This window comes from Oncorhynchus nerka, linkage group LG22, assembly GCF_034236695.1.
Source record: "Oncorhynchus nerka isolate Pitt River linkage group LG22, Oner_Uvic_2.0, whole genome shotgun sequence".
In the NCBI taxonomy this organism is placed as follows: Eukaryota; Metazoa; Chordata; class Actinopteri; order Salmoniformes; family Salmonidae; genus Oncorhynchus; species Oncorhynchus nerka.
Genome location: NC_088417.1, coordinates 79,179,307 through 79,189,182, shown reverse-complemented (window position 1 = coordinate 79,189,182; position 9,876 = coordinate 79,179,307).

Here is a 9,876-nt window from a genome sequence, read left to right as displayed (position 1 = left end):
CATTCTGTTCAGCTCCAATCAGCTGCTGCTGTTGCCCCTGGTATGTTTTTGTATCTTTACTGCAGAGCCAGCAGGTCGGTGGTAGAAAAGTGCCTTACAGTAGCAGAATTACATTCTCTAACCTGGCAAGCGCTTTGACACTACTGACAGTGATTCACCCTATCCTTTTTTGGTTAGTTTATGGGACAATAGAGCTGAATACAAAAGTCTCACGTAGGGGCAGCAGGTAGCCTAGAGGTTAAGAGCACTGTGCCAGTATCCGAAAAGTTGCTAGTTTGAATCCCTGAGCCAGCTAGTTGACAAATCTGTCAGAGTGCCTTTGAGCAAGGCACTTAACCATTTTGCTCTGGATAAGAGTGTCTGCTAAATGACTAAAATGTTGTGATGTGTCATATTTATAGATGTCTCTAGAGGCCCCTCTATGGGTCTGGATAACTCCTATCTGTCTGTGGTCACTGGCAACATGACCCTAACCCACACACTCAGGAAATGCATCGAGCCACTCACTGCAATGGCTGTAAAACTATACCCCCTAAAGAGAAGAGAGAACATTAGGATCTACCGTATCATATAGGAAATCATATGGCTCATTGTCCTTCATGGTAGATTGGCATGGATGCCTTATTATTATAGTACCCAAATTATACCCATTGCCAGAAATTCACACTATTTTGTCTTCCACTTAAAAATATTTCCCCAAAGTTTCTTAATTCAGTGAGGCCAGTCCAGTTTGCTGTAAGACTATAATAACACTGTTTATAATCGCAATATTTTTGACAGAACCTTGAATTAATTTTGGCTGCATTCCATGTTGCATTTGAAATGGATGTCAGGAAGATTGCTCTGTGTTTCCATTTCTTCACTGTTGTGTTCATCAAAGACACGTTTTGGTTTTCATCCACAGTATTACCAGAAGAACACAAGTCAGGAGGGACATGATTGACTCAAACAGGGCTTATTAACATTCTCATGTTCTACTCCTTGACATTCTTTCTGTTTCTATTGATCCCAATCCTCTCCACTTGAATTTAACACTGGGTGAAAAAATAAGCTTCTTTAAAGCCATGCCAGTGCTGTAAAACATAGATTATCACTATAAATTGATGTAGCTATTTGTCAGAGCACGTGAATATGAATACACATTAGCTCCCCTAAATAATCTTTCTAACTACAGTCTCCAAGTATTAAATGACTGCTCTTAATACCACACACACACTATAAATGTCCGGCTTTACAGCTAAGCTTGTAAAGTGGACGAGTATGCCAGTATCTCTAAGCTCTATATACTGTACAGTCTGTGTGCATATATTATTTTAAGAGGAATCATTCTCTCTGTCCATTGAAAGCTTGGATAGGATTGCGCCTGCTCACACCATATCAGTAGGGACTAGCGAGCTGAAGCTGCAATTTTGGAAGTGATGAGATGTGTGCGAGCTGGGTCCTGAGAGTATGTGGTTATAATGAAAAGGGGAGAATAATGTCTCCATTAGTCTAACTCTGCTCTCAGCCACTGGAGAGGGCCTATTCGGCTTGGGGTCCCTCCGTAGCAACAGGGGTGCAGAACCAGGGAGGGGGTAATTAGAGGATCAGAAATAGAGAGTGGTGGTGATGGAGCTCTGTGGAGCTCTGAGTCTTATTGGCGCTGACTTTCCCAGCCCAGTCTCACCCATCCCTGGGATCATAGAGCGTTTGCTGCCCCAGTTGGGCTGCTCAAACGGGGATCAGAGAGAGGGCCCAGGGATCATCTCTCCATCACAGTGCGACGAGGACCGAAAGCTGCTCAATCGCTCTCTAACTAGTGCACTGCCATGCCATGATGGATGGCACTTGAGGGACTGAAACTGTGTGGGTCTGCCATGTACTTCCTTATTTCCAGCGAGTCACAGAGGAATGGAGACGCTCTCGCCTTCAAGACTTTCTCATAGCTTGTCATATTTTGTCTGTTATTTGAAGGTTCCCAGAATGTTTCATTAGGCTGTGGGAACAGTCTAGTGGGAACATTATGGGGACATCCCAAAAGACAAGAATGTTACCAGAACCATTTTCTCTGTTCTTTAAAAGGTTCCTAGAATGTTTATTTAGGTTGTGTGAACATTGTGGGGATATGACAAGAGACCAAACACTAAAACTGTCCAGCTGTGCTGACATTCAGGTAATGTTTGTATCAGGGTGCACAAAACATTATTTTGATGTTGACATAACAGCATTTGAGTTCTTTAAAGGTTCCCAGAATATTTAATTTGGTTGTGGGAACATTAAAAGAGAGAGATTCCCATAACACACAATATGCTCAGGTGTGATGACATTCATATAGTTTAAGTTAGGTTGCACAGGACATTCCCTTAATGTTGCAATAAGACTGTTGTGATATTCACGAAGGTTGCACAGTACATTCCCACAATGTTCCACAATTTCCAAATGAGACCGTTTTTAAATTAATTTTTGTATTTTTTATTTAACCTTTATTTAACTAGCCATGTCACTTAAGAACAAATTCATATTTACAATGACAGCCTACCAAAAGGCAAATGGCCTTCTGCAGAGATGGTGGCTGGGTTTAAAAATAAATTAAACAAAATGATAGGACACTCCATAAAGAGTGACCTAACACAACAACATAGCATGGCAGCAACACAGCATGGTAGCAACACAACATGACCACAACATGGTAGCAACACAAAATGGCAACAGTAGTGGCACAAAACAAACATTATTGGGCACAGACAACAGCACAAAGGGAAAGAAGTTAGAGACAACAATACATCACGCAAAGTAGCCACAACTGTCAGAAAAAGTATCCATGATTGAGTCTTTGAATGAAGAGATTGAGATAAAACGGTCCAGTTTGTGTTTTTGTTTATGATGTTCATAGAATATTTGTTTGAGGTTTAACTTGATATTCCATTGATGTTCACGCAATATACATTTTACCCTGTCTTGGAGGACCTAAGAACATTTCAAGACCATTTTGAAAATGTTATATGTAAATGTTATATACCTAATATTACCACAACATTCTCAGCATGCGAAATTGTCGCTCCTTAAAGAATAAGAAAGCATATTGGAATACATCCCCACTTGTTTCTCTCCAGATGTAATGGCAATTTCTATTTGAAAACTGTATTATAGGCCCACTACAAGGTGATACAGACACACATGGCATTTTAATTAAATGAATACTGTAGGACAGCATTTAATCATACAAGCACAACCATCCATATTTTTTACACTTTGTATGTTGACAAACTGCCCATTATTTAATTAATAGAACATTTGAACAGCATTTAATCATACAAACGCAACCATATTTTTTACAATTTATTTGTAGTCGGCAATGTTTGGCTCCCAAGTGAGGTCTTTTATCCTCTGTGCCACCAGGGAAGCTCTCTTGCGTCTTCTTTTTTTCGGTATATAGCTATGGCAGTACTGTCAATCAGGAATTCCATGCTTCCTTTTAAAGCTTCTTAGACATAACTAACCCAGGGAAATACTGGTAACTGGGTTATTCACCATCACGTCACCCATTCTCTTAAATACTGCATACTTCTGGGCCCATATTTGCAAGGTATCCAAGACTATGAGTGCTGAAATAGGATCACTTTTGCTTTTCAGATCATGAAATATTTGACAGCGGGAACCATGTCAAGCGTCTCAAAGAAGGAATTATATTGGGTGTCTTATTTTTTACAGTTAATCCAAATTCTGCATTTCTGACTGGATTTATTAATCTGGATAAAATAATTAAATCCTCTTTTAGTAGAGAGTTTCTGAGTCTCAGTTTCACTATGTTTTTCAAAAGAAACATGGATCTGCAAGCAGGTCATTAACCCTCTGCTCACCAAGGGATAGTGCAGCAGTCTGCATCATAGTGCTACATCTTAGTGCAAGAGGTGTCACTACTGTCCCTGGTTCAAATCCAGGCTGTATCACATCCGGCTGCGATTGGGAGTCCCATAGGGCGGGGCACAATTGGCCCAGGTTTGGCCGGGGTAGGCCGTCATTGTAAATAGGAATTTGTTCTTTTTGCAGTCAATTAGGAAACAGAACAATTTCTTAAAACGTTTCCATCTTCCTCGTGTGATGTGTACTTGTAACACTGTATTTTATTTATTTTTTCTTATCCAAAGTGACTTACAGCACTGAGTGCATGCATTTTTTCCATAATGGTCCCCCATGGGAATCAAACCCACAACTAGGGCTGTTGCGGTGATGGTATTATTGCCACCCCAGCGGTCACAACTCATGAAGGCAGTCATATTCCATGTGACTGTTTAGTCACGGTAATTAGGCTTCTCCAAGTTCTGATGCTGCTGACGGTCATTAGTAGCCTACCAAACTTGGTAACTGCCTGATACTCAGCACTCTATTATCCTTCTAATCATTCTGACAACAATGAAAATGTTATCGAAAATCTAATCAAACACTTCATGAGAGCCCATGAGCTCACGTTGCCCAATATTTCTATAGGCTATACAATTGCGAGAGAAAACAGAGTGACAGCCTCTATTTAAAAGAGGAGGATCCCTTTAGCTTTCTGTAGGCTAGGCCTACTATAACTTTCCTAATATTAAGCATATTGCTTATATTTACAACAGCAGTAACACCTACCAGGCTGGTATGAAAACGAACCGCAGGAAAAGCGTCCTCCAATTATTTTCATTTTATATGGACCATTCTAAATCAAGACAAATTTTACAAATACTGTATATGATTTAATATAGGTAAAGACGATATTAAATCAAGAATAGTCTGATGAGTTACAATAATAGCCAATCTCTTATGAATGATATCACTTGTGAATGATGCCCAGCTTAAGGCAAGAAACAATGGCTTTTTTTAGCCTACATGTTTTGTTAAGGGTTGTACCACAACTAAAGTGTCCAAATAACTTAATCCGTTTTACAAGGGGTGTAGAGCCTAACTGGCATACATAAGCAGCGAATGAGTTTCAAGTTTGGGGAAGAATATTTTCACCATAAAAATGCACCTTTATAATAAAAGCATTGCGTGCATAATTGCATTTGTGGTGACTTTTGATAATGGTGTTTTCCCCTAATGGAACATTCTCACATATAGCCTACTGTCGTGTGCACACTGCTGCGCTTATAATGTGAAGAAATAGCCTTAGACTTTATCAACATTTTAAGCTAAACATTCTGATCTGTTGTGTCAGCCACATTGCGTAAAAAAGTGGTTTTGATGCTAGTGGTTGTATTAATTTGGGATCTATCGAATCCAACAACTGTCCCAGACTATGTTTGGAATATTTATTTCTCGCACAGAACAGGTCAACTTTTGTACTATGGGGAATAGTCGATTGACTTAGGCTTATGCATTTGCTGTTCGTTAGGCCTACTCATCTTGTTGGATGATGAAAAGTAAATGTGGACAGTTCTTCCAATTTCTTCAATATGCACCTCGGAATTGGATAAGCACGCATGCAGTTGCGTCTCCGATGTGTCTGTCTTCACTTGTAGCCTGAGAGAAATACCAGATCCTGTGATGGAGAACCATGTCAGTGAGAGCTGCTTCAGAGTGCCAACACTTAGGGAGAAGGGCACAAAGGCATGGATTTTTTTTAGGGTGCATTATGGCCACACAAATGGGATGCCGCCGTGAAATTCGAGGCATTATCAAGTGCTTGTCAAATTGTGAATGGGTGACTGATGAAGTGTGTACAGCCTGTGCAAAGAAACCAAGCAGAACTCATGGCTTTCAAGACACTTTTTTCAAACCATCATTAGAGTTGCATCATGCAGTCAATGTATTAAAAATCTAAACATATAGTCCAATGTTTGTAGAACAACCACCAGTGAAGGGCAGGTGGGAGCTCTGTTATGGCTTTAACGGTCATTTTAACGAAACATTTGGCCTCAGAAACACCTGAGCCATTGTGTCTCTCAGTTCTGCCACATCTGAGCCACACTTAGATGTGCAGTGGTTTTTGTACTTTATGATTATTTCTGTCCAAGGATTCCAAGGCTTTCTACAAAGGACTTCTGCACTGACCTCTCTTCCTCATAGCTTAAAGTCAGTCAGAAACACAGGAAGCTGAATGAAAGGGATTAGTCCACAGGTGGGAACAACAAGGGAGGGTGGGAGGGGCGGGCTGGCTGGCTGGCAGGGGATGACTGGACTTCAGAGGAGATCTAATGAGGCTAAATCCCAGAGTTGCTGCTGCATTTCTCAGAAGATCGTTATGGGTGAGAAAGTAGACCAGAAACAGGTTCAACAATTAATCAGATATTCTCTTGAAAGTTACTCACTTCTCATTTTACCAATTACCATGCTGAATTTTGCTTCCTTAGCCTGAAAAAAGGCTGCACAGAGCAACTAAAGACTGGAGGACGGGCAGGAATAATCACTGGGAGGATATGTTGCTTTGCCTCTCCTCTCAATCAGTGTCTCAGGATCTCAAAGAGCTTCCCCAAAATTCCCATGACAATTTGGACTGATATTTAATGAGAGCATGCAGAATATGCATATGCGTATGCAGAATTTATATGCTGTCCTAAATCCACCTAAGCACATCAGAATTATATTTATTGAAAACAAGGAATTTCTTGTATGAATTTGATAAGTGAAAAATGTGTATATTTGTTGTGCATTTGTGGTTATTTGTGTGTTGTTATGTACTAACTAATGTATTAACTACCAAAATAAAGGAAACACCAACATAAGGTGTCTTAATAGGGCATTGGGCCACCACAAGCCCCCTTTATGCTCCTTTGAGACCCCTCTTTCAAAGTCATTGAGATCTCTTACTCTAGCCATGGTGGCCAAAATAATGGTTAGCTGGGCATTTTTATACATGAACCTAAGCATGGTGGGATATTAATTAATGAATTGATTAATGAATTAACTCAGGAGCCACACCTGTGTGGAAGCATCTGCTTTCAATATACTTTGTATCCCTTATTTACTTAGGTGATTCCTTTATTTTGGCAGTTACCTGTACATATGTGTTTAGCCTTAAATTGTATTCCCCTCTTTTTTCCTCTCTCCCTCATTTTGAGGGTGACAAAATGTCAGGTATCTCTGCCTACCAAAGGGAACTGTTGTGAATGCTTTAGTAAACTCACTCAATGTCACTGAAAAACAAACAAACACAAGACTCAGGAATGTTATTTTTCCCACTATGCATGAACAAATCACTATCTATTTACAGACTATTTTGATATCACACACCATCTCTATATTTAGAGTACCTAGCGTAACAATATCTGCATAAATGGGGTCTTGTTTCCACTGTCTGTGGGTTGCCTTGAATACATGTTTCATTCACAAATTAAACATTTTGCATTAACCACAATTCTATATTCAGTACACGTCAAAAGTTTGGGTACACCTACTCATTCAAGGGTTTATCTTTATTTTTTACAATTTTCTACATTGTATAATATTAGTGACACATGTGGAATCATGTAGTAACCAAAAATGCGTTAAACAAATCAAAATATATGTTATATTTGAGATTCTTCAAAGTAGCCACCCTTTGCCTTGATGACAGCTTTGCATTCTCTCAACCAGCTTCATGAGGTAGTCACCTGGAATGTAATTCAATTAACAGGTGTGCCTTGTTAAAAGTTAATTTGTGGAATTTCTTTATTTCTTAATGCGTTGTGTTAATCAGTTGTTTTGTGACAAGGTAGGGGTGGTATACAGAGGGTCCTCCTCAGAGGAGGAAGGGGAGGACCATCCTCCTCAGTGAATTTCCCAAAACTAAAAATGGTAAAACATTGAAAAAGTTATCATTTTTTGATTAAACTAATTGTAAATGTATTCACGTCACAAATAATTGATTAAAACACTGTTTTGCAAAAATGTCTACAGTAGCCTCAACCATTGTGCAGGACAATACAAAACCCAGGAAGCTCTTGGTTCAACCCCCTTCCCTAGACTAATGACCAATTCCAGAGGCCCGCCTGTTTAACTGCTTACTGATTATTTACTGCATGATTGAAGCTGGTTAACATTAGTTCAATTAGCTATGTTGACTAGGACATTACTTTAGCTAATATGGGGACAACGATGTAGGCTGTGTGTAGCAGTTATGATATGGTTTGGGGGGAAAAAATTGCCTGGTCATATACAGCTGATGTGTTGTTCATTGAAGTCCACAAAGGGAAAAGGTGATAGGAGGAGAGCATAGAGGCTAGAATGAATACAACGTGGCTGCTACGTATTAAAGTGAACTGTGTTTATGTGTAATCAGGGGTGTATTCATTCTGCCGATTTGGTTGAAAAACGTTTCTTAAACTGAATCAAACAAAACAGGGATAAAAATATTATAATACATTAATTTGTCCAATAGAAACTCTTGTTTGCAACTGTTGGGCTAATGATTACACACTAGATATGCTAGATGCAGGCAAGAGTGTGCAAGGCGCTACTGAATGTGCCACTGTCTGTCATCTAAAAATGTATCTCGACCTGTGTGCACCTACATTGTAAACTTGTTCAGTTTTTACAAAAAGATTATTTGTGTTGACAAATCGCTCCGTTTTCTCCATCACGTTTGGGTAAGAAAAAAAAGTCATTAAAACGCAAACTTTTTTCCAAATTAACTCCATAATATCGACAGAAACATGGCAAACCGATGTTTAGAATCAATCCTCAAGGTGTTTTTCACATATCTATCGATGATAAATCCTTCGTGGCAGTTGACTTTCTCTTCTGAAGAAATGGAACGCGCATGGACCTAGAGATTACGCAATAATTTCGACACAGGACACCGGGCGGACACCTGGTAAATGTAGTCTCTTATGGTCAATCTTCCAATGATATGCCTACAAATACTGCAGACACCTTGGAGAAACGACAGAAAGGGCAGGCTCATTCCTGGCGCATTCACAGCCATATAAGGAGACATTGGAACACAGCGCCTTCAGAATCTGGGGCATTTCCTGTATGAAACTTCATCTTGGTTTCGCCTGTAGCACTAGTTCTGGGGCACTCACAGATAATATCTTTGCAGTTTTGGAAACGTCAGAGTTTTTTCTTTCCAAAGCTGTCAATTACATGCATAGTCGAGCATCTTTTCGTGACAAAATATCTTGTTTAAAACGGGAACGTTTTTTATCCAAAAATTAAAAGAGCGCCCCCTATCTCGAAGAAGTTAACCAGTATGGCTGCCACAGCATTCTGCAGCGATACACCATCCCGTCTGGTTTGCGCTTAGTCCCACTATCATTCGTTTTTTCTACAGGACAATGACCCAACACACCTCCAGGCTGTGTAATGGCTATTTTCCCAAGAAGGAGAGTGATGGAGAGCTGTATCAGATGACCTGGTCTCCACAATCCCCCAACCTCAAACCAATTGAGATGGTTGGAGTGCAGAGTGAAGAGTGAAGGAAAAGTAGCCAACAAGTGCTCAGCATATGTGGGACCTCCTTCAAGATTGTTATAAAATAATTATAGGTGAAGCTGGTTGAGAGAATGCCAAGAGTGTGCAAAGCTGTCATTAAGGCAAAGGGTGGCTACTTTGAATTATCTCAAATATAAAATATATTTAGATTTGTTAAACACTTTTTTTGGTTACATGATTCCATGGGTGTTATTTCATAGTTTGGATGTCTTCACTATTATTCTACAATCATAGAAAATAATAAATAAATAAAAACCCTTGTATGAGTAGGTTTTTACAAACTTTTGACTGGTACTGTAATTGGAAGACCACACGGTCAATCCCAAGCCATAATGTCTTTATTTTGTTTTCTTCCATCTCTCTATGAATTGTGACTATTCCCTATCAATCACAAGTGTTGTGGCACACACTGGAAAGCAGCCGGTGGGGAGAGGGAGCATTTGCAATCAGACAGTGAGGAGCAGTGTGAAATCTCTGGAAGAGCAGCTTCCCCCAATGCCAGTGAAC